Here is a 26,482-nt window from a genome sequence, read left to right on the forward strand (position 1 = left end):
ATATACAGCACCTTCGATTCATTTATGTGACGATCTTTTTCTTCACTCTGTAAAAGTTACAAGTAGCGATGAGTGAAATGAAACCGTTGTACCCGATTTCAGGGCGATTTTACTAAAAGTTCAGCTCAGCGCAAATCCAAACTTTGGGCGGTTCATCTTAGTCAGAACCGTAAGAAGAAGAAGAGGAGGAAGACAGAGAGGAGGAACAGGAAGAAGAAGAAGAAAACGTCTTCCACTTCTATTTATTTTCCTTCTTCTTCATCTTCTTCTCCCTTTCTCTTCCTTGTGTTAGAAGGGGCTTTTATGGCTCCTAGACTGTATTATGCACCAGTTTAGGGGTATTGGTGAAGTTCCAGATCGGTTCAAATGGTTTCCTTGTTTTCTATCCATTTTTTGATCTTCATTTAATATTCCACACAAGTCAGATCTAGCGCAGTGTTCTAGCGGAGCTCGAGCTGAGAAAATGACTAGATCTCAAGAATCTGATGACCGCGTCAACAAGCTGGAAGACAAGCGGCTCCTAGAGCCGTAGAGACCCCGGAGCATCTCAGTCCATCGGACTTCATACAGGCTGCTCCTAGAGCCGTAGAGACCCCGGAGCATCTCAGTCCGTCCAACTTTATACAGGCGGCTATTACAGCCGTAGAGACCCCGGAGCATCTCAGTCCGTCCAACTTTATACAGGCGGCTATTACAGCCGTAGAGACCCCGGAGCATCTCAGTCCATCGGACTTTATACAGGCGGCTATTACAGCCGTAGAGACCCCGGAGCATCTCAGTCCATCAGACTTTATACAGGCTGCTCCTAAAGCCGTAGAGACCCCGGAGCATCTCAGTCCATCGGACTTCATACAGGAGGCTCTTACAGCCATAGAGACCCAGGAGCATCTCAGTCCATCGGACTTTATACAGGCGGCTATTACAGCCGTAGAGACCCTGGAGCATCTCAGTCCCTCCAACTTTATACAGGCGGCTCCTAGAGCCGTAGAGACCCAGGAGCATCTCAGTCCGTCGGACATTACATTATGAGCGTCAGGTGTCTCTTAGTGCTACAGAGACATTGGAGCAGTCTCAGGTCCGTCGGACCCTCGGTGCTGACCGTCATGTGTCTCTCAGAGGTACACAGCAAAACATGGATTGGATTAAAAAATGTAAATCCTACATGGATGAAGCTGCGGGTAACAAGCGATTATATCACATTTTTATCAATATATCATAGTACTAAATGCCAAGTTCCAGAACCTCAAGGTCCGGAGCGGCCATCCCAGCAGACCACTCCACACAGCTTTTGGCTCTTGTGGCCAGAAAAGGGTCTGTCACTACTGTGGACAGAGCGTGGCTAATTGCCAATATCAATACTGTGACCACCTTTTTGGACACTTTTGTGATCGCCCCCAGCATTACTTGTGTTGCTCTTGGGGTACTCTATCCGGCTACATGCTCGCCTCATTTATGATGTGCTATAGATACTTTTAGTAGGGGCTACTCTGAAAGGCTCACGGGCTGAATTGGGCCCGCCACGTCTTTTTATGTGGCTCGTGAAGTCCAGACACAGAAGGACCAGCTCTCCCCTCTCTTCCCGTAGGAAGCAGTCAGCGCTCAGCAGGGGGGGCAGCGCCAGCACATGGAGCAGCTGCCATCTTGGATTCTGAGCTCAGGCGCGCACCCCCACACTGCTCTGTTCAGCAGCTCACAGAGGGTGGCACAGCTCTGCCGGCCGTATCCGGCACCCTAGCCACCCGCCACACTCGGAGCTAATGAGGGGGAAGGAGAGAAGCCCTATTGTAGTGCTCCATAGCCATCTAAGGGGTAGTGACATTTGGTCATCGTTCACAGGAGTGCGTGCAGTTTTGGTCCGTGAAATACGCAGCATTCTAAAAATGTATTTTGGCTTGCATGCGGCACACCGGATCGACAGCGCTAAAACACCATTGATTTACATTGGGGGGGTACAGTGTTCTTTTGTACATGCAGATACGCTGGGCATGCATGCAACAATTGTAGTAAGATACACACACAAACACGGAGCGCCCACCGTGCAAATACACTGCGCAAAGGTGCCCGTACATACAGTTATGTCCATGCAGAGCCGGCCTGAGGGCGACTTCACACAGAGCTGAGCGCAACAATGCTCGCCGCAGCGCCGCGTTTTATACATGACTAGCTTACCCGTCGCGCATTGCTGCGAAGACAGATAGACATACATTCATTCGTTTTTATATATCTAGATAACAACCAATCACAGCGCAGCTTTCATGTTACCTCAGTATAATATATAACAACCAATCACAGCGCAGCTTTCATGTTACCTCAGTGGTATAATATATAACAACCAATCACAGCGCAGCTTTCATGTTACCTCAGTATAATATATAACAACCAATCACAGCGCAGCTTTCATGTTACCTGAGCAGTAAGAGAAATAACAACCAATCACAGCGCAGCTTTCATGTTACCTCAGTATAATATATAACAACCAATCACAGTGCAGCTTTCATGTTACCTCAGCAGTATAATATATAACAACCAATCACAGCACAGCTTTCATGTTACCTCAGTATAATATATAACAACCAATCACAGCGCAGCTTTCATGTTACCTCAGTATAATATATAACAACCAATCACAGCGCAGCTTTCATGTTACCTCAGCAGTATAATATATAACAACCAATCACAGCACAGCTTTCATGTTACCTCAGTATAATATATAACAACCAATCACAGCGCAGCTTTCATGTTACCTCAGTATAATATATAACAACCAATCACAGCACAGCTTTCATGTTACCTCAGTATAATATATAACAACGAATCACAGCGCAGCTTTCATGTTACCTCAGTATAATATATAACAACCAATCACAGCACAGCTTTCATGTTACCTCAGTATAATATATAACAACCAATCACAGCACAGCTTTCATGTTACCTCAGTATAATATATAACAACCAATCACAGCACAGCTTTCATGTTACCTCAGCAGTATAATATATAACAACCAATCACAGCGCAGCTTTCATGTTACCTCAGTATAATATATAACAACCAATCACAGCACAGCTTTCATGTTACCTCTGCGGTATTATATATAGCAACCAATCACAGCACAGCTTTCATGTTACCTCAGTATAATATATAACAACCAATCACAGCGCAGCTTTCATGTTACCTCAGTATAATATATAACAACCAATCACAGCGCAGCTTTCATGTTACCTCAGCAGTATAATATATAACAACCAATCACAGCGCAGCTTTCATGATACCTCTGCGGTATTATATATAGCAACCAATCACAGCACAGCTTTCAGGTTACCTCAGCAGTATAATATATAACAACCAATCACAGCACAGCTTTCATGATACCTCTGCGGTATAATATATAACAACCAATCACAGCGCAGCTTTCATGTTACCTCAGGATAATATATAACAACCAATCACAGCGCAGCTTTCATGTTACCTCTGCGGTATTATATATAGCAACCAATCACAGCACAGCTTTCATGTTACCTCAGCGGTATAATATATAACAACCAATCACAGCACAGCTTTCATGTTACCTTAGTGGTATAATATATAACAACCAATCACAGCACAGCTTTCATGTTACCTCAGCAGTATAATATATAACAACCAATCACAGCGCAGCTTTCATGGTACCTCAGCAGTATAATATATAACAACCAATCACAGCGCAGCTTTCATGTTACCTCAGCAGTATAATATATAACAACCAATCACAGCACAGCTTTCATGTTACCTCAGCAGTATAATATATAACAACCAATCACAGCGCAGCTTTCATGGTACCTCAGCAGTATAATATATAACAACCAATCACAGCGCAGCTTTCATGTTACCTCAGCAGTATAATATATAACAACCAATCACAGCACAGCTTTCATGTTACCTTAGTGGTATAATATATAACAACCAATCACAGCGCAGCTTTCATGCAACCTCAGTAGTATAATATATAACAACCAATCACAGCGCAGCTTTCATGTTACCTCAGCAGTATAATATATAACAACCAATCACAGCACAGCTTTCATGTTACCTCAGTATAATATATAGCCACCAATCACAGCGCAGCTTTCATGTTACCTCAGTATAATATATAACAACCAATCACAGCGCAGCTTTCATGTTACCTCAGCATTCTCAATATCCAGGAATTGTCTTGTGATACGTTCGGCGGATGTACCATCTTGTAGTTGAACACTCATCCCGTTGCTCGTAATGCCTTTTGCTTTCGTGCTTGAGATGGAAATCAAACGATCTTTCTCTGGGGGGCATAACTGTCGACGACGCTCGCACGCCCCCCACCTATCGTAGGATAGATGTACTATGCCAGTAATCTTCCCAGGAGTGTACTCAGCAACTTCCCAAAGTCTCATGGCAATTGGATGAATGGTAATGCATAAAGAACAGACAGACAGACAGACATCCATTTATATATATCAGGAAGTGAGAGAATTAGATTCCGTACGTAAAATTTGGACGCTAATTATTTGGCGCTTAGAATTGAATAATCGAGTTGGGACCCATTAGCTTTTCCTATTTATGACATAATCAATGCTCGTGCCAAATTTCATGTTTCTACAACATCGGGAAGTGAGAGAATTAGTGGCAGTGATGGAAATCGAACGATCTACGTGGGGGGGGGGGCATAACTGTCGACGATGCTCGCACGCGCGCCATTTATCGTAGGATAGTTGTACTATGCCTATAATCTTCCCAGGAGTGTACTCAACAACTTCCCAAAGTGTCATGGCGATCGGATGAATGGTGTAGTAGCGCATAAAGGACAAACACACAGACAGACACACAGACAGACATTCAATTTTATATATATAGATTGAGGTTTAAAGAGGTAATAATCTGTTGTGTCCGTGTCTGCGCATAACACTGTAGGTTTGGGCTCACAAGGTCAGTTCGCACGCACATGGGACACATCCTTTCCGTGGATTTAATGTAAAGCCTACTGAGCTCCAGATGCGTTGTTTTCCCAGTGTTTTGCGCCGCCCCCCTGCTTATTTTTGCACCTGCTATAGACTTCTATGGAACGTTTGCTGTGCAAAACGCAGGAAAATAGAGCCGCTCTCACTTTTTCCTATGTGCAAAATGCGTGCCCAAAACTCGCTTATGAGAGCGAACCCAATTATATCAATGAGTTCCATTCTCTATGTTTAGCGCAAATACCTGCGCAATCACGGTCGTATGAAGAAGCCCTGAGTCCATTAGACAGTATTAGTGAACTTCCCCGCCGCGGCTCGGTTCTGCACTCCGGGACTCTGTACGGGGCCTCGGAGGACCTTGCCCACCTCCCTGCTACGGCATTTCTCGGCTGCTTCGTGTTTTAGCGTTGGTCACCAGCCATCTCTAATCTGGAAGCGGCCGGTCTGAGCAGACGCGCTGATTCTCACATTACCAGCGCACTTACAGTTTTGTCATGCAAATGATACACATCAACCAGATCGACCGTCGCCTCATCTGCTGCCAAGCTGCAAATTAAATGGGATTTATTCTGCGCTCTCCCATCTGGACGTGCGATTTAACTTTCTTGCCCTCAAATACTTTGTACCACACCGCACTTCAGATCTCCGTGATACGCCTGAAGATTCCGACTTTAGGTAGAATCCAGATAAGATCCTCCGGTGATTCAGCTGCAGCCGCAGAGCTGGCATGGGAAATACATCCCGATCCTAGAGGATGGCCTAGGGTGATTCAAAAGTCAGAGCCGCCCGGGATATCTTCTGAATGACGAGATACAAGTAGGAAACCTTCTAGAACACTTAGATGGTGGGAGAGAACTTCTGGCACGGTGGTTGTGCCTATCGGCCAGCTTGGATTGGTAGACCTTGATCAGTGAGGCAATTTTTCAACCCTTTTCGAGTTCTGGCTGACGTCATGTTGGGTATTAATAAAGTTCTTACGTTTAATTACACGGCATGGAAAGCACTAATCACGTCTTTTCAGGTACCAGAAGATGTTGTTAACAATCCCGGACGGAACACAAGGTCAAGTGAGTTGGCCAACTCTTTTGATGAAAAGCACCCAATCAGATGGCCGGCGAGGATGCAATCTGTGAAGTAAGTCCTTCCATGAATGATAGATGACTGGAAGCAGCAGACCTGTCACTTTGGTCAGTGAGGGCAGCAATAGGATGAGGCAGGTTCCCTCAAGCCTGGGCCATACAAGCATATAACGGGTGCCCTTATGTGCTTGTAATACAAACAGATGCCCTGGCCCGACCCCGGGGCTCCTGCCCCCGACTCACTGCGCCCTACATCCTTATGATGCTGTGAGCTGGCATCCGTAGACCCGGGGCGGGCCACGACATTCGCCTGCACAACAGGTAGGTTAATGCGCTGCCAATACGCCTGTGTGAGAACTGACGGTCCTTCTCCTTGTGTATTGGCTGCATAGCTCACTCCAGATTGAAAGGCAGCTTGTACCCCACTAGTTAAAGAGGGGGTTCTAATATTGGGGGACTGGAGCTGAGAACTCATTTATAGTCAACTTAGCTCAACTCCATTCTGGATGTTTGTCGCTTCTACTCTGTATCTTTTTTTGTGGAAACAAGTCCAAATTAATGAACAAAAGAAAGCAAAAAAAAAAGTAATAATGGAAAACATCCCCCCCCCCCCGACCGGCCTTCACTCATCTCCGCGCCTCACCTCAGGCCCCGCCCACCTGTCTCTACATCTGTTAACGAGGAGCAGAACTCCGGCTGCTTCTTCCTCTCATTAGAGACAAAATATTACACAGTTTACAGTCAATTACATAAATGGCGGACATTATAGCCGACACGTTAGACGCACGGAACAACATCGCCGTCAGGAACATTCAGCAAATGATGGGAGCGAACAACAGAATAATTATCATCAGTGCAGCAGATAGCGGCACCACGTTTATCTCTGCGTTTCCTCACTTCGGCAGCCGCGGGTTCCGTTTTATCTTTCTGGAGAGAACAATTGTTTACTTGTATCAGGATGATAACTCAATTCAAGAAATGCTGTTCTACTGGAAAGAACACATCACATACAGCGGGGGGTGCGGGGGAGGGGCGCCTGCAAGTCGCTGACTGACACAATGTTACAAAGAATTATTTGTAGTTTATCATAGCTCTTCAACAAGGTATTATCCTCCAGAGCTGCACTCACTATTCTGCTGGTGGAGTCACTGTGTACATACATTACTTATGTTGTACTGCTCCGAGTTACATCTTGTATTATACCCCAGAGCTGCACTCACTATTCTGCTGGTGGAGTCACTGTGTACATACATTACTTATCCTGTACTGATCCTGAGTTACATCCTGTATTATACTACAGAGCTGCACTCACTATTCTGCTGGTGGTGGAGTCACTGTGTACATACATTACTTATCCTGTACTGCTCCTGAGTTACATGGTGTATTATACCCCAGAGCTGCACTCACTATTCTGCTGGTGGAGTCACTGTGTACATACATTACTTATCCTGTACTGATCCTGAGTTACATCCTGTATTATACTACAGAGCTGCACTCACTATTCTGCTGGTGGAGTCACTGTGTACATACATTACTTATCCTGTACTGCTCCAGAGTTACATCCTGTATTATACTCCAGAGCTGCACTCACTATTCTGCTGGTGGAGTCACTGTGTACATACATTACTTATCCTGTACTGCTCCAGAGTTACATCCTGTATTATACCCCAGAGCTGCACTCACTATTCTACTGGTGCAGTCACTGTGTACATACATTACTTATCCTGTACTGACCCTGAGTTACATCCTGTATTATACTCCAGAGTTGCACTCACTATTCTGCTGGTGGAGTCACTGTGTACATACATTACTTATCCTGTACTGACCCTGAGTTACATCCTGTATTATACCCCAGAGCTGCACTCACTATTCTACTGGTGCAGTCACTGTGTACATACATTACTTATCCTGTACTGACCCTGAGTTACATCCTGTATTATACCCCAGAGCTGCACTCACTATTCTGCTGGTGGAGTCACTATGTACATACATTACTTATCCTGTACTGACCCTGAGTTACATCCTGTATTATACCCCAGAGCTGCACTCACTATTCTACTGGTGGAGTCACTGTGTACATACATTACTTATCCTGTACTGATCCTGAGTTACATCCTGTATTATACTCCAGAGCTGCACTCACTATTCTGCTGGTGGAATCACTGTGTACATACATTACTTATCCTGTACTGCTCCTGAGTTACATCCTGTATTCTACTCCAGAGCTGCACTCACTATTCTGCTGGTGGAGTCACTGTGTACATACATTACTTATCCTGTACTGATCCTGAGTTACATCCTGTATTATACTCCAGAGCTGCACTCACTATTCTGCTGGTGGAGTCACTGTGTACATACATTACTTATCCTGTACTGATCCTGAGTTACATCCTGTATTATACTCCTGAGCTGCACTCACTATTCTGCTAGTGAAGTCACTGTGTACATACATTACTTATCCTGTACTGACCCTGAGTTACATCCTGTATTCTACTCCAGAGCTGCACTCACTATTCTGCTGGTGGAGTCACTGTGTACATACATTACTTATCCTGTACTGCTCCTGAGTTACATCCTGTATTATACTCCAGAGCTGCACTCACTATTCTGCTGGTGGAGTCATTGTGTACATACATTACTTATCCTGTACTGATCCTGAGTTACATCCTGTATTATACTCCAGAGCTGCACTCACTATTCTGCTGGTGGAGTCATTGTGTACATACATTACTTATCCTGTACTGATCCTGAGTTACATCCTGTATTATACTCCAGAGCTGCACTCACTATTCTGCTGGTGGAGTCACTGTGTACATACATTACTTATCCTGTACTGACCCTGAGTTACATCCTGTATTATATTTCAGAGCTGCACTCACTATTCTGCTGGTGGAGTCACTGTGTACATACATTACTTATCCTGTACTGCTCCTGAGTTACATCCTGTATTATACTCCAGAGCTGCACTCACTATTCTGCTGGTGGAGTCATTGTGTACATACATTACTTATCCTGTACTGATCCTGAGTTACATCCTGTAGATCTTTTATTATAAAAGTAAAAAACACAACAAAGACAAACTGTAACAATAAGAATAACCATATAAAGCAATATAAGGCCCTTCCCCCACAGTCCGTGATCCATAAACAAAGTAAATGTCCATATCCGGGTTTCGTCCCCGCCGTACACACCCACACACATACACACTCAGCATATAACACAATATACAACTATATACCTAAAATATAAAACTATGGAAACTATAACTACATAAACCCTGTAAACTATAACTCCAGGTCCAGCCGTACCGCACTGTAGCCACACAGAACAAAACTTAAGCAATAACATAAACAGCAGAAATAACTGAAATAGCAACATAAATAAGCAAATTCAAACAGAAAGACCGAGCCAACTGGCATAAAACTAACTAAAAAAATTTTTTTTTTTTTTTTTTTTTTTTTTTTGGGTCCCCAGTGCAGCTTGGGGGCCAAGCCTGCTCCATCAGTCCGTGCCCAGAGTTCTTAGTTCAGGACATGCCAAGCCACACCAGGGTTTTTTTTTTTTTAATAAATACCACACAGTGCCCGCCGCAGCCTGGGGGCCATGCCCGCTCCACCAGTCCGTGCCCAGAGTTCAATGTTCGAGACGTGCCAGGCTACGGCTCAAGGCGTGAATCCCACTCCCCCCAACTCCCCCACCCAACCTACCTACCACCCAAAACGTGAATATATACAATATATACAAAAGCATAATACACTCCAATATCAACATACATAATATATACTATATACATAACCCGAAAGCCTAAGGTCGGCTCTCCTGCAGCCCTACTTCATTTCATTTTGCCCAAATCAAAACAAAAAGCTTCATGGTGCACTCACAGCCCCCCACCAGGATTGGAGGTGATAAGCCGGACACAGACATAACAATGTACTATCCCTTGCATTTTCTCCCTATTCTCTCCCTAATTTGCCCTAGACTATCCTTAGTCTGCCCCTCAGTCTGACCCTTCATGGAAACCTGTCCCTGCCCTATCCCTCCTCTCTCCCTATCCTGTCCCTTCTCTCTCCCTACTCTGCCCCTAGAAAATTAAGAAAACACTGTCCCTAACGAAATACAAGCCCTCTCCATAGGAGAGAAGCCTTAGATGTGCCCAGCCTCTCATACTCCAAAGAACGCACCTTCACCAGGTCACCCAGGATGTTCCTACATACCGTATCCACGGGGAGGAGTTTCAGCTCCGTCGAGATTAAACACCGTGCACTCCAGATGTGGAACCTGACCACTAGGCTAACTAGGAATAAAGTGCAGCGGTCCCTGCCACCAAGGCCTCTGAACGCTCCATAAGCCCACTCCGCATAGGAGAGGTGTGCCAGCTGACACCAGCCTATGGAGACCCCTACCCGTTGGTATACCTCTGTATTAAAGGGGCACTGAAGCAGGAAATGCTCCATGCTTTCCAGCACATCGCTGCACTCCTGACGGGGGCAACCCCTGTCAATCAGAGGCCTGCTCTTCAAGTTACCCCTTACATACAGTCTCCCGTGAAAGCAGCGCCAAGCCAAGTCCCAAAACTTCAAGGGGACCCGGGTTGAATTCAGTAAACGTAACCCTCCCTCCAGGTCCCGACTTGGGCAGTCCTTGAGCGCCAGGGGCTTCTGGAAATGAGTCAACAGGACTCTTTCGTCGAGGAGCCTCCTCGTCAGAGTCCTGATCTCCCACATCCCCAGACCCCACTGGCGTATCACCTTCAGAACCAAGGTAGCGTAAGCCGGGAGATATCCATGCTGCGTGCGAAGGTCCTTCACTCGCCCTCCTGTCTCCCATTCCTGGAAGAAGGGCCGAAACCATCCCCGGCAGGAGTAGACCCACAGAGGAGCCCTTTCTTGCCAGAGGTTGCCTATGTTGATCTTAAAAAAGGTGTCTACAAGAAACACCACGGGGTTGACCATAGATAACCCCCCTAGTCTCCTCGTGCGGTATGTAACATCTCTCCTGATCAGGTTCAACCTATTCCCCCACAACATTAGGAAGAACAAGTTGTAGACCCGGGTCCAGAGAGGTTCTGGCAAAATGCATACGCTGCCCAGGTAGATGAATAAAGGGAGCAGGTATGTTTTGATCAGGCTAATTCTTTCCCGAAGGGTCAAAGACCAACCCTTCCACTGGTTTACCTTCTGAGTGGCACCATCCAGCCTGTCTACCCAATTTTGCATGGGGTAATCCCCCTGGCCAAATTTGATGCCAAGAACTTTTGCTGAAGTCTGGGGCACCGGAAGAGTGTCCGGGAGATCAAACACAGGATCCCCCCTTCCTAACCAGAGACTTTTGCACTTATCCCAGTTGACTCTGGACCCGGATGCCTCTGAGTAGGCATCCACCTCCGACACCACAAACTCCGCCTCCTCCCTTGAGGATACGAAGAGCGTGACATCATCGGCGTATGCCACTGCCCTCAGGGTAGCCTCCGGCACCGCCCGGTCCATCCCGACCCCTGCTATAGGTCCACGATCAACCCTCCTAAGAAAGGGATCTATCGCAAACACATACAACAGGGGACTTAGAGGACAGCCCTGACGGACACCGGAACCCACCTCAAAAGGGCGGCCAAGCCAACCGTTCACCAGCGGGAAAGTCTCAGCCCCTGCATACAATGTTCGCAGCCAATCAACAAACCCCACTGGCAGGCCATATCTCAGAAGGACTGACCAGAGGTACTCGTGATTAACCCGATCAAACGCTTTGGCCTGATCCAAGGACAGCAAGTACCCCTCCCAGTGACCAGCCCTACCCTGCTCCACTGCCTCCCGGACACCAAGAACAGCGCTAAAGGTGCTACGGCCTGGAACAGAGCAATGCTGGACCCCCGAGAGGAGCTGGGGTGCAAACTTGACCAACCGATTAAACAGCACTTTTGCCAGAACCTTCCTGTCCGTATTGAGAAGTGCTATGGGACGCCAGTTCTCAATACGGCTCGAGTCTTTACCCTTTGACAGAAGGATCAAAGCTGACCTCCTCATTGACTTTGGCAGAGTGCCCGAGGAAAGACACTCATTTAATACCTCCGTCAAGAGGGGACTCAAGAGGTCCTTGAAGGTCTTATAATACTCGGATGTTAGTCCATCCGGTCCTGGCGATTTTTTGAGCCGGAGCCCATCAATCGCCAGTTTAACTTCCTCTATTCTGATCTCTCCTGTCAAAACATCAAGAGAGGTGTCTACCCCCGGCTCAGGGACAGTTTCAGCCAGGAAAGCCGACATCACTTCCGAATCTAGATCCCTCTTTCCCAAGAGTTGCGAGTAGTAGGATCTGACGACCTCCAGAATCCCTGATCTGGATCGATTCAGGGATCCTGTACTATCGATCAGTCCAGTGACCACTTTACTATTCACTGACATCCTACAGTTTCTGTAAGGGTCGGGCGAGCGGTACTTCCCGAAATCCCTCTCAAAAACCAAGGATGCGTGTCTATCGTACTGGCACTTCTTGAGCAAAGATTTCACTCTGGAGATCTCCTCGCGGCTACCTCCAGTCGAAACGAGATGTTCGAGTTTCCTCCTCAGGCCGTTGTACAGGCGGTACCTGTCCAGGCATCTGAGGTTGGAGAGCTCTCGGAAGAACCTTGCCGCCCTCCTCTTGAACATCTCCCACCACTCTGACTTACTGCTACAGAGATCCAGTAATGGTACCTGGCTCTGCAGAAAATCCTCAAAGGACTGTCTTATCTCTGCTTCCTCCAGGAGTGATGAATTCAGTCTCCAAAAACCTCTGCCCATCCGGGGGGTCTCTGCAACATTCAGAGAAAACAATATTAGACAGTGATCGGAGAATTCCACCTCAACAACGGACACTGGTGAAGAGATGGCTTCCTCCTTCAAATAAAACCTGTCTATTCTAGACCTGCTCTGACCTCTATAATAGGTGAACCCCTCGTGGCCTGGGGTGTGCCGGATGTGGACATCCACCAGACGAGCTTCGCTAGCTATGCTATTAAGTGCGACGCTGTCAAAAGTCAACCGCCTGTCTCCAGAGCCTCCCCTATCGCGGGCTCTCGTGACTGCATTAAAGTCACCTCCAAAGACAACTTGGCGGCTGGTAAAAAGGTAGGGCTTGATCCTCATAAAGAGACTCTTCCTGTCCTTTTTTGACTGGGGACCGTAGATGTTGACAAGTCTTAATTCTTGTCCCTTCATGAGGACATCTAAGATCAGGCACCTTCCCATTTCTAATTCAATAACTCGTCGGCATTCAACCGCTGCGGTAAAAAGGACCGCCACTCCACTATACGGCTCGGCCGCAAGAGACCAGTAGGAAGGGCCTGACCTCCACTCCCTTTTTGCCTTATGTATGGCTGCCAAATCGGACAGCCTGGTCTCCTGCAAAAATAAAATGTCGGCTTCAACGCGGCCGAGAAAATCAAAGGCCGCAAATCTAGCCGTATCAGACTTAATGCTGGCAACGTTAATTGATGCCAGAGTCAGCGGAGTGGGTGCCGCCATCATGAGTGATTAAATTAGACGGCTTTCTTCCTCACACCCGCTTCCTCGGGGTCAGAGGAAATCCCCTTGCCTCTTTTTTTGGACACAGATGTGTCCATAGCAAGGGATCCCCCGACCCCGTCGTCCTTGTTTCCAGGCTCCAGAGTAGCCTCCACCCCGGAAGGAACTATGCCTTCACGAGGTGGAGACTCAGCGCCCCCTGTTGACCCTTTCTTTGCCCTAGGAACCTTGCCCTCTGCCTCCCCCTCAGAAGAGGAGGAAGAGATGTCTCGGAGGGCTCGGAACCTATTGGAGAGTCCAACTGGAGGTGAGCAGGCTTTTCCTTCCAGTACTTGGCCCGGGGTGGGAGAAGATCTTGAATCCCCCCTTCGTTTCCTCCTCGTGGCACCTAGCTTACGCCGTTTCTCTAGCCATCTCTTGCCTTCCTCATCCACACTTTCGCAGTGAGAGGAATCTGCAGAGTTGGTCTCCTCCCTCTGGATCCTCCTGTCCTCCTCATCTAAATCGCTGTCCCTCAAAGCCTCAGCCGCGAGATTTGCTTCTGGAACAGGGGCCACCATCGACCCACCTGCTGTGGGTGCTCCTGTCAGCTCCCTGCTCCGTCTGCGTTTCTCCTGACGCCTCTGCTCTGCAGGCGTCTTTTGCCGGTTCTTCCCTGGCTCCTGAGCTCCTCCACCTCTGCTGGTCCCCTCACCCCCGGAGGCCACATCATGACCCACATCCGTAGGTGCTGAGACCGCATTGGCAAAGGAGCGCGGACAGCGACTAAATGGGTGACCGAGGTCACCACACAGGTTACACCTAATCTCTGCACAGGAGGCGGCTAGATGACCAAGACCCCCACACAGAGCGCACTTCAAGGTCTTACAAGCGGCGCTCAAGTGTGAGGGGTCGCCGCACCTGTGGCAGAGCTTCGGCTGCCCCTGGTAAAAGGCCAAGATACGATCCCTGCCGAGGAAGGCTGCAGATGGTATGTGTGCCACTGAGTTACCTGAACGCTTCAGCTTGACCATGAACGTCCAGGCCCCAGACCATATGCCGTGCTCATCCCTGTTCTTTTGGGGCATCTCCGTCACCTCTCCGTACCTACTGAGCCACGTCATGATGTCAAAGCAAGAAAGTGACTCATTACGAGTCAAAACGGTCACCTTCTTGATACCGTTCTGGCGAGACACCACCTGGATGGCAAAGTCTCGCCAACCGGGCTCGTTTTTCACCAGCTCGTAATTCCCCCAGAAGATTTCTAGGCCCTCTGGGCGAACGAAACTGATGTCAAACTCAGACGTGCCGTAGGGATGGATCAGGGCAAAGATGTCAACCGCCCTGAAGCCCATCTTCAGCAGAAGCTCCACTACCCTTGCCCTCGGGGGGCATGCATCATTGCCTCTCCAACGAAGACGGACCACATTCCTACGACCTGCGTCCTGCCCGGGTGTCGGTAGGGACCATACGGTCTCCCCCCTTTGCTCTCGGAAGGCACCCAAGCCATGTCTCTCTTTCCAGAGAGATAGATCCACCTCTCTTCCTCCAACTGTGATTGTACTCTCCCCCTTCCGTAAAGCCTCCAGGAGACGCTGTTGCAAAACGCCCTCCCTAGAGCCTGGAGACAAGGAGGACCCCTCCCCTCCAGCGGCGACACTGGCATAACTCCTACCAGGTGTTGTCGCCGCCGGAGGGGCGACTGGACCCCATGACCCCTCTGGCCTAACTACCTTATCCCCTGGGCCTCCAGATTCCTGGCCGCCAGGGGTACCCGAGGTGCCCGGAGGCCCAGCAACTGCAGAGGAACGTGTACCCTCGGCCTTGTCCCTTACATCTGCCGCACGCTCTCGCACATTCATCCCCGGATCTACCACTTTTTTCCTTGGATCATGTGGTCCATGGGTCCTGGCCTCTCCAGAGGTAGATGGTAAAACCTCCGGATTTTTGCTTGTGTTTTTACTTTTTCTTTTTTGCCTCCGCATCACTGGAGGCGCGGGATCCGGCCTGACTTGCTCCCAAATTATGGGAGACCCCAGGTTTTAGGTCCACAGCCCCCTCCGCATCACAGGCAGCACTTGCTGCATTAGTGGCACCTCTGCCACCCTCCTTTCCGGTACCGCGACCTGCATCTGTACTGGCCTTTACTGCACCTTTCTTACTGATCTCCTTGCCCTTGTTACCAACTAGCACAGGGACAGGGGGTCTGACCAGCTGGGCCCTTTTCTCCCCAACTTCCCGCTCTAGGCCCACCACAGAGCCCGAGCCAGGGGGGTTTTTGGGGTCAGAACTCTGATCCGACTTTGCAGCCAGACCAGAGCTCCCAGGAACGAACACAAGCTTTTCCTGCAGCTTCTCCGGTTTCTTTTTCTTTCTCTTTATCTTTGTGTCCTGCTCTGGCAACTCGTCGCCAAACATGAAGCCCTCCATATGTACAGAGGCTTCCGGCTGCGGGGTCTTCTGTAGCTGCAATCTCCCTGTTTTTTCCTCCACCTCAGATTCCCCTGAGGTGGAAGGCAGCGCAATCTCTTCAGGTAGCTTGCCTCTGGGACTTGTAGTGCCTCTGGGCGTTGGTGCCAAGTCTTGAGAGCACACAGGCTGCTCCAGGGTCTCCTGCACATCCTCAAACTCTTCATCTGAGGCTTCACCATCACTTGACTCATGGTCACTGCACCTTGCCGCCATCTTAGCAAACCGGTCGTCGTTCAGAATTTTTTCTTTAAAGGGCCCGCTCTCCTCCAGGATCTTTGCCCTCACTGCTTCCCACATCTTTATGCAGTCTTTGCACTTTTTTATCGCTGACCTGGCTTCTGCCTGTTTGTCTTTAGAAGCTTTTTGCTCCAGTAACATCTGGGCATCTCGCAGTTTCCCTTTTTGTACCACCAACATTTTCCCTGCAAAGTTGTAGTCGGTGATGTTTTTAGCCAGGCTGGAGGCCAGCTCAATCACAGATTCCTCCTTCTTTTTGTCACTCCACATTCCCGTGCTTACCGGTATCTGCGGCTCACCTGCTCTCCTGCGGGTCTGGCTGCGCGTAACCATCTCACTCCCGGTGCTGTCAGAAGCTGCCGTGCTGACAAACGGAGCCACGCTGCTGCAGCCACGGCCCGGACCCAGTCTCTTCTTACCTCCAGCAGCTCCTGTCTTCTTGCGGACTGCTGGCTTTTCTGGCACCCGTGGCAAAGTTTTTTCGGAAGACTCTGATGCCGCCATTGCCATCACTTCCCTCCCTCCCCCCAAGTGGCCCCGGGGGGAGGAGGTGCGGTACTCCATGTCCAACAAAGCCCAGAAAAGTGCACCTTCTCTGGGATCCAAACTCAGCAGAACCTCCTTCTCTGACCACACCCTGGAAGTTGCAGAGCTTAACCAGCACACACCCAACTCCAGAAGCTGCACTCACTATTCTGCTGGTGGTGGAGTCACTGTGTACATACATTACTTATCCTGTACTGCTCCTGAGTTACATGGTGTATTATACCCCAGAGCTGCACTCACTATTCTGCTGGTGGAGTCACTGTGTACATACATTACTTATCCTGTACTGATCCTGAGTTACATCCTGTATTATACTACAGAGCTGCACTCACTATTCTGCTGGTGGAGTCACTGTGTACATACATTACTTATCCTGTACTGCTCCAGAGTTACATCCTGTATTATACTCCAGAGCTGCACTCACTATTCTGCTGGTGGAGTCACTGTGTACATACATTACTTATCCTGTACTGCTCCAGAGTTACATCCTGTATTATACCCCAGAGCTGCACTCACTATTCTACTGGTGCAGTCACTGTGTACATACATTACTTATCCTGTACTGACCCTGAGTTACATCCTGTATTATACTCCAGAGTTGCACTCACTATTCTGCTGGTGGAGTCACTGTGTACATACATTACTTATCCTGTACTGACCCTGAGTTACATCCTGTATTATACCGCAGAGCTGCACTCACTATTCTACTGGTGCAGTCACTGTGTACATACATTACTTATCCTGTACTGACCCTGAGTTACATCCTGTATTATACCCCAGAGCTGCACTCACTATTCTGCTGGTGGAGTCACTATGTACATACATTACTTATCCTGTACTGCTCCTGAGTTACATCCTGTATTCTACTCCAGAGCTGCACTCACTATTCTGCTGGTGGAGTCACTGTGTACATACATTACTTATCCTGTACTGATCCTGAGTTACATCCTGTATTATACTCCAGAGCTGCACTCACTATTCTGCTGGTGGAGTCACTGTGTACATACATTACTTATCCTGTACTGACCCTGAGTTACATCCTGTATTATACCTCAGAGCTGCACTCACTATTCTGCTGGTGGAGTCACTGTGTACATACATTACTTATCCTGTACTGCTCCTGAGTTACATCCTGTATTATACTCCTGAGCTGCACTCACTATTCTGCTAGTGAAGTCACTGTGTACATACATTACTTATCCTGTACTGACCCTGAGTTACATCCTGTATTATACCCCAGAGCTGCACTCACTATTCTGCTGGTGGAGTCACTGTGTACATACATTACTTATCCTGTACTAATCCTGAGTTACATCCTGTATTATACTGCAGAGCTGCACTCACTATTCGATAGATAGATATGAGATAGATAGATAGGAGATAGATAGATAGATAGATAGATAGATAGATAGATAGATAGATAGATAGATAGATAGATAGATAGATAGATAGATAGATAGATAGGAGATAGATATATATGAGATAGATAACTAGATAGATAGATATATATGAGATAGATAGGAGATAGATAGATAGATAGATAGATAGATAGATAGATAGATAGATAGATAGATAGATAGATAGATAGATAGGAGATAGATAGATAGATAGATAGATAGATAGATAGATAGATAGATATGGGATCCTCATTCTCACTATTTCCCAGCTGCTGGCACTTTGTTTATTATGTAAGCATTTCAGGTAAAGCTTTAGGTCTTAATTATCGGCCGCAGTCAGTGATATACGGGAATACTGTACAGCGCTCATTAGCTGTAGTGCAGAATGACATTATGTCGCTCGATATACATTATTGATACTTTTTCTGATGCACTTCGGACTTCTGGCAACATGAACGTGTGTAGCTCGTATTGATATCAGCGTGACAACCTAATTAATCCTGACTGGTTAGAATGCAAGACCTCTCAGAAGAAAAGGCGAGGACTCTTAAAGTGATAGCGCAGGTTCATAGTCTGTCCCAGCACATAAACTGTTAAATTACAGAATGCAATAAGTCTATGTAGTCCTTATCTGATTGGACTGTTGGCACTTATATAGAAGACTAAAACCTCTGCTTGGTAGTGTCGGTAACAAGGATTAACAGATCAGAGGAGTCGATGGGTAAAATAGGAATACTAAATTATGTAACATAAAGACATAGTCAACAGAAATAGTGTATAATACGATAATAATGCCCTGACGCAAGTTATTTGCTTGTCCAGACCAACCTTAAGAGCTCTGAGACTGTTTTGTGGATGTCAATAAGCCTTATGATCAATAATCTTTGTAACCTTTGTATGATAGCGCCCTCTTTCTGTCTGCATAACAACTGGCAATGTCTTCAATTAGACAGAATTCCCTGTTGGTTCTCATGAGATGATATAACGTCCTGATATAACATGGAGTGCTTTTGTGTTATTAATAGATATTGCTAGCAAGCGTCTCATCACGGGCTTCCATATCTACCAATTTGGCACCAGGCAGCAAGGTTATTAGATCGGTACGGGTGTGGCCTGATAAAGAGTCATAGAATGATAGGGTTGGAAGGCACCTCCAGGGTCCTCTGGTCCAACCCCCTGCTCAGTGCAGGATTTACTAAATCATCCAAGACAGGTATTTATCCAGCCCTTTATTTGAACCACTTGAAGGGCAACTCCCCACTTCCCATGGTAGCATGTTCCACTCATTGATCCCCTCACTGTCTAATATCTAATCTGTGTCTCCTCCCTTTCAGTTTCATCCCATTGCTTCTAGTCTTTCCTTGTACAGATGAGAATAGGGCTGATCCCTCTGCACTGTGACAGCCCTTCAGATATTTGTAGACCGCTATTAAGTCTCCTCTCAGCCTTCTCTTCTGCTAAACATTCCCAGATCCTTTACCCGTTCCTCATAGGACATGATTTGCAGACCGCTCACCATCTTGGTAACTCTTCTCTGAACTTGCTCCAGTTTGTCTATGTCTTTTATAAAGTGGGATGCCCAGAACTGGACCCAGTATTCCAGATGAGGCCTGACTAAGGGCGCCTACCCACTTGCGATTTTTTTTTCCTGTGATGTTTTGCGTTTTTTCTCAAGAGCAATTAGTATAGAATGTGTTCTTGTCCATCTGGGGTTTTTTTTTCCGTTTCGTGGGGTTTTTTTCACATAGGAACTGTCAGTTGCATATGTGTCCTTATTTTTCTCTTAATGCACCCATGATTGTCAATGGAGGGCTGCAAAAAACGCCTCGAAAAACACGCAAAAAACGCCGCGAAAAACGCGCAAAAAGCGTTTTTCAGGCGCGAAAATCGTCAACGCAAGTGGGTAGGCGCCCTTAGGAAGAGTAGAGGGGATAATGACCTCACGTGATCTAGACTCTATGCTTCTCTTAATACATCCCAGAATTGTGTTTGCCTTTTTGGCTGCTGCATCACACTGTTGACTCATGTTCAGTATATGATCTATTAGTATACCCAAGTCTTTTTCACATGTGCTGCTGCTCAGCCCAATTCCTCACATTCTGTATGTGCTTTTTTCATTTTTCTTGCCCAGATGTAGGACTTTGCATTTCTCCTTGTTAAATACCATTCTGTTAGTTGCTGCCCACTGTGCAAGCTTTTCTAGATCTTTTTGAATCCTCTCCCTCTCTTCCCTAGTGTTAGCTATCCCTCCTATCTTTGTGTCATCAGCACATTTGATCAGTTTCCCATCAATTTCCTCCTCCAGATCATTTATAACAATGTTGACCAACACTGGGCCTAGGACAGAGCCTTGTGGTCCCCACTTCATACATTCTTCCACTTGGATGTGCAGCCATTTATGATCACTCTTTGAGTACGATCACTCTGCCAGTTTTGAATCCACCTAACAGTTGCCTTGTCAATCCCAGATTTGGCCATTTTTTCAATAAGTATGGTATGAGATACTTTGTCAAATGCTTTACTGAAGTCAGGATATACTATATCCACCGCATTTCCCTGATCCACCCAGCCGGTGATTCTGTCATAGAAGGAGATTAGATTAGTCTGGCATGACTTGTTTGTTACAAACCCATGCTGGCTCTGGTAATTACTCCGTTCTCATCCAAGTACCTGCATACATGCTGTTTAATAATTTGTTCAAAGATCTTTCCCGGTATAGAAGTCAGGCTCACAGGCCTGTAGTTTCCTGGATCCACCTTCTTCCCTTTTTTGAAGATAGGGACAACATTTGCCCTTCTCCAATCTTCTGGAACCTCTCCTGCCCTCCAGGAATTTTCCCAGATTCCGGTGAGTGGTTCAGCAATTACCTCCGCTGCTTCCTTTAGGATCTTAGGCTGTAATTCATCTAGACCCTGAGACTTGAATTCATGTAGATTATGTAAGTATTCCCTCACTATCTCTGTTTATAGTTAGCCTGCATTCTTGTATTCCCCCAATAGAACAAGTGGAAATACAGTGCTGCTACACGCATACGTACACTCTGAACTGGCTCCCGTTTGTCTATGTCTTTTTAAAATTGTGGTGCCCAGAACTGGACCCACTCTTCCAGATGAAGTCCTGCTGCTACTGTAAGCCCTTTGATCTCTGCTGTTGTCTGTCCCTGTGTGTACAGAGGAGGGCCTGCACCCTGCGGGAGAAATGTGAATGATCTCTAGAGTTAACTGCATTGGTAAGGCAGAGAAAGGGAGGCATTTATTGCTGAAAAGTTCTCCTGTATCAACTCACTGCTAGATCATTAAGACAGCAGTCAGGGATCTCTGGATCTAACAGACCCCCCTGCCTCCTGCCGCAACCCCCAGAGATCAGCTGCAGTCGGCAGGGAAAGCTGAAAGTATATGTTCACCGGCCCCACAACAAAGAATTAAACAATATAAAGATACAGACACTACTCAGCAAGATTTTATCTTGCTGAAAACTGGCCTTTTGGCAGAAAAATACGGAACATATTTGTACCCCTCTTTGATCCCCACTGTAGAGGTCTTATAGTAAGTGTTGCTTATAGTGACTCCCACAAAGTTTACGTACCCCCACTTAGTAGTAATGCCTTCTTTATGCTCCTCAGTAATAATACCCCCTTCTGCTTCCAGTCAGTATTAATACCTTCTCTCGACGACCTTGGGTGATATAGTGATCCCTCGCTATATCGTTGTTCAACTATTGCGGCTTCAGTGCATCGCGGATTTTAGATAGACCATATATAATCTGTTTTCGCAGAGTTTTTCGTTATATCGCAGAATTCTGCGGTACATACAGGAAATACAGTACGCCACTAGCGCTTGCCAACGCGAGATTGAACACGGCACACTATTGGCTGATGGAATGTGTTCTGTATCCTGAGCCCTGATTGGCTCACTGATCGTAGCATCGGTCTGTTTGTTCTCCTGCACTGTGCCCGTAGATGCCCATGAGAGAAAAGTTTGTGCAAGTTTGCATTTATAGTACATCTTGTATTTCAAGCCCTGCGATGCCACCCAAACGTTCTGTGCCTTCTTAGGCTTCTGGCAGTGAACCCAAGTGGCAGTGGAAAATGCTTACCACCAAAGAAAAGGTAGAACTTCTTGACACGTTAAAGGAAGGCAAAAGTTATGCGGCTGTAGGCTGCCATTATGGTATAAACGAATCTACAGTTCGCTACATAAAGAAAGATGAGAAGAATATTAGGTCTACAGCAAATATTACTTTTAGCAAGACTGCAAACAGGGTGGTCACTTCCAGCAAAAATGCCATTGTGAAGATGGAGTCAGCATTGGCTGTGTGGAGAAATGACTGCAGGAAGAAGAATATCTCGCTAGATACCAACATCATCTGGACGAAGGCCAAGAAACTTTATGATAGTTTTGCAGAAAGCACGGATGTTTGCGAGGAAGAAGATGAGGGCGGTGACACAGAAGCAGGGCCATCGAGTACTTCTCTCACCACACCGACCCCATTCAGTGCCAGCAAGAGCTGGTTTGACAAATTCCAGAGACGCTTTGGACTAACAGCGCTCCTCTGCATGGAGAAATTGCCTCTGCGGATAAAGCCGGAGCTGAGGAGCACCTGAACAACGTGATCCACCATCGAGGAAGGGGGCTATAAGTCTGAACACGTTTTTAACATGGATGAGAGGGGCTTATTTTGGAAATGGATGCCAACTCGCACTTTTATTATGAGGGATGAAGCCAAAGCCCAAAAGGATCGAGTCACTGAGTATGTGTGGGAATGCTGCAGGCTTTCTAATAAAGCCAGGGCTTATTTATAAGGCAAAAAAACAGAGGGCCCTAAAAAACAAAAATAAGACTGTGCTGCCTGTGTACTGAATGCACAACCCTAAAGCCTGGACAACGAAACACCTCACGGCTGATTGGTCCCAGCAGTGCTTCATACCGGAGGTCAAGGTGCTTCTTTCTGATCATTGACAATGCTGGAGGCTGATGCTGCCGATCTGTCATATAATGGCGTCCAGATAGAGTTCTTGCCATCGAACACCACATCTCTCATTCAACCCATAGATCAAGGTTATCTGCACCTTTAAGGCGCTCTACACACGAAGCGCCCTGCAAAACCTGGTTGAAGCTATGGACTCGGATGAAAACTTCTCGCTAAACGCGTACTGGTGTGACTACACTATTGCATCGTGTCTCCTAACTATTCAGAAGGCCACAACCGTTGACAGGCGAAGACCTGATGGAGTTGATGAAGTAAGCAAGTGAAGAAGAAGATGCAGAAGAAGACGAACTACAGGTTGGAGAAGAGGAGGAGGTGGGCCTATCACTCGATCGTCTTGCAAACACGGTCAGAATGTCCCAAGGACTTCAGCAAGCGGCCGAAGAATCGGACCCCCAGATACTTTGTTTGTTGCCCTTTGTAAATGCAATCTAGGAAGCCATGTCAGTTTATAAAAAACGTCTCGCTCAACAGAGAAAGCAGCACCAGCAACTCCCCAAAACTGTGTTCATCACTCGGGCGAACAGATCAGTTACGCCTACGTTTTCAGTGGAAGTAGAAGTTAGGGGCAGGGAAAAGATACAGTACCACCTGATGAAGCGCCTGATGAAGTGGTGCCGTCTATAGAGCTGTGATGCTCTTTTTGGCTGTGCAGTACAGCATTCATCTCATCATCATCACCTTCATCAGTACTGCACAGCTACATAATTCATCATCTTCACAGAGATGAGCGAGCACCAAAATGCTCGGGTGCTCGTTACTCGGGACCAAATTATCGCGATGCTCGAGCGTTCGTTTCGTACCCTCGAGCTGTACAGAAGCAATGAGAAATATAATCCTGTGCCACCGCCATCAGGAGCTGCACACGTGGGCATAGCAATGGGGAACCTATGTGCCACACACTATTCATTCTGTCAAGGTGTCTGCATGCCCCAGTCAGACCGCTTTTTTTATAAATAGTCACAGGCAGGTACAACTCCGCAATGGGAATTCCGTGTGCACCCACAGCATGGGTGGCTCCCTGGAACCCACCGGCTGCACATAAATGTATCCCATTGCAGTGCCCATCACAGCTGAGGTAACATCCGATTAAATGCAGGTGGGCTTCGGCCCACACTGCATGCCCCAGTCAGACTGGGGTTCTTTAGAAGTGTACACATGGAGTTACAACTCTGTGTGGACCGACAGCATGGGTGGGTGCCAGGAAGCCACCGGAGGTACATAAATATATCCCATTGCATTGCCCATCACAGCTGAGGTAATGTCATGTTTAATGCAGATGGGCTTCGGCCCACACTGCATGCCCCAGTCAGACTGGGATTCTTTAGAAGTGGACACATGCAGTTACAACTCCGTGTGGACCCACGGCATGGGTGGGTGCCAGGAAGCCACCGGCGGTACATAAATATATCCCATTGCAGTGCCCAGCACAGCTGATGTAACGTCAGCTTTAAAGGGGTTGTCCCGCGCCGAAACGGGTTTTTTTTTTTAACCCCCCCCCCCCCCCCCCCCGTTCGGCGCGAGACAACCCCGATGCAGGGGTTAAAAAAACAAACCGGGTAGTACTTACCCGAATCCCGGCGGTCTGGCGTCTTCATACTCACCTGCTGAAGATGGCCGCCGGGATCCTCTCTCTCTGTGGACCGCAGGGCTTCTGTGCGGTCCATTGCCGATTCCAGCCTCCTGATTGGCTGGAATCGGCACGTGACGGGGCGGAGCTACACGGAGCCGGCATTCTGCACGAGCGGCCCCATTGAAGACAGCAGAAGACCCGGACTGCGCAAGCGTGTCTAATTTGGCCATTAGACGGTGAAAATTAGACGGCAACCATGGAGACGAGGACGCCAGCAACGGAGCAGGTAAGTATAAAACTTTTGATAACTTCTGTATGGCTCATAATTAATGCACAATGTACATTACAAAGTGCATTATTATGGCCATACAGAAGTGTATAGACCCACTTGCTGCCGCGGGACAACCCCTTTAATGCAGGTGGGAAAAAAATTAATTGGATTACACTGTAGGCGAGGGCCCCAAAAAATTGGTGTACCAACAGTACTAACGTACGTCAGAAAAATTGCCCGTGCCCAACCAAGAGGGCAGGGAAACCCATTAATCGCTTTGGTTAATGTGGCTTAATTTGTAACTAGGCCTGGAGGCAGCCCAGTTAAAATAAAAATTGGTTCAGGTGCAAGTTTCAACACTTTAATGAGCATTGAAAAGTATTAAAATTGTTTATAAAAATTATATGAGTGAGCCTTGTGGCCCTAAGAAAAATTGCCCGTTCAGCGTGATTATGTGAGGTTTCAGGAGGAGGAGCAGGAGGAGGAGGATGAATATTATACACAGATTGATGAAGCTAAAAGGTCCCCGTTTTTGATGGTGATAGAGAACGATGCTTCCATCCGCGGGTGCAGCCTACGTATTGCTTACGTATCGCTGCTGTCCGCTGGTGGAGAAGAGAAGTCTGGGGAAATCCAGGCTTTGTTCATCTTGATGAGTGTAAGCCTGTCGGCACTGTCAGTTGACAGGCGGGTACGCTTATCTGTGATGATTCCCCCAGCCGCACTAAACACCCTCTCTGACAAGATGCTAGCCGCAGGACAAGCAAGCACCTCCAGGGCATACAGCGCGAGTTCAGGCCACGTGTCCAGCTTCGACACCCAGCAGTTGTAGGGGGCAGAGGCGTCACCAAGGATGGTCGTGCGATCCGCTACGTACTCCCTCACCATTCTTTTACAGTGCTCCCGCCAACTCAGCCTTGACTGGGGAGCGGTGACACAGTCTTGGTGGGGAGCCATAAAGCTGGCAAAGGCCTTGGAGAATGTTCCCCTGCCTGCGCTGTACATGCTGTCTGATCTCTGCGCCTCCCCTGCTACCTGGCCCTCGGAACTGCACCTTCGGCCACTAGCGCTGTCGGATGGGAATTTTACCATCAGTTTGTCCGCCAGGGTCCTGTGGTATAGCATCACTCTCGAACCCCTGTCCTCTTCGGGTATGAGAGTGGAAAGGTTCTCCTTATACCGTGGGTCGAGCAGTGTGTACACCCAGTAATCCGTAGTGGCCAGAATGCATGTAACGCGAGGGTCTCCAGAAAGGCATCCTAGCATGAAGTCAGCCATGTGTGCCAGGGTACCTGTACGCAACACATGGCTGTCCTCACTAGGAAGATCACTTTCAGGATCCTCCTCCTCCTCCTCCTCCGGCCATACACGCTGAAAGGATGACAGGCAAGCAGCATGGGTACCCTCAGCAGTGGGCCAAGCTGTCTCTTCCCCCTCCTCCTCATGCTCCTCCCCCTCCTCCTCAACGCGCTGAG

This window comes from Eleutherodactylus coqui, chromosome 4 (genome assembly GCF_035609145.1).
Source record: "Eleutherodactylus coqui strain aEleCoq1 chromosome 4, aEleCoq1.hap1, whole genome shotgun sequence".
In the NCBI taxonomy this organism is placed as follows: Eukaryota; Metazoa; Chordata; class Amphibia; order Anura; family Eleutherodactylidae; genus Eleutherodactylus; species Eleutherodactylus coqui.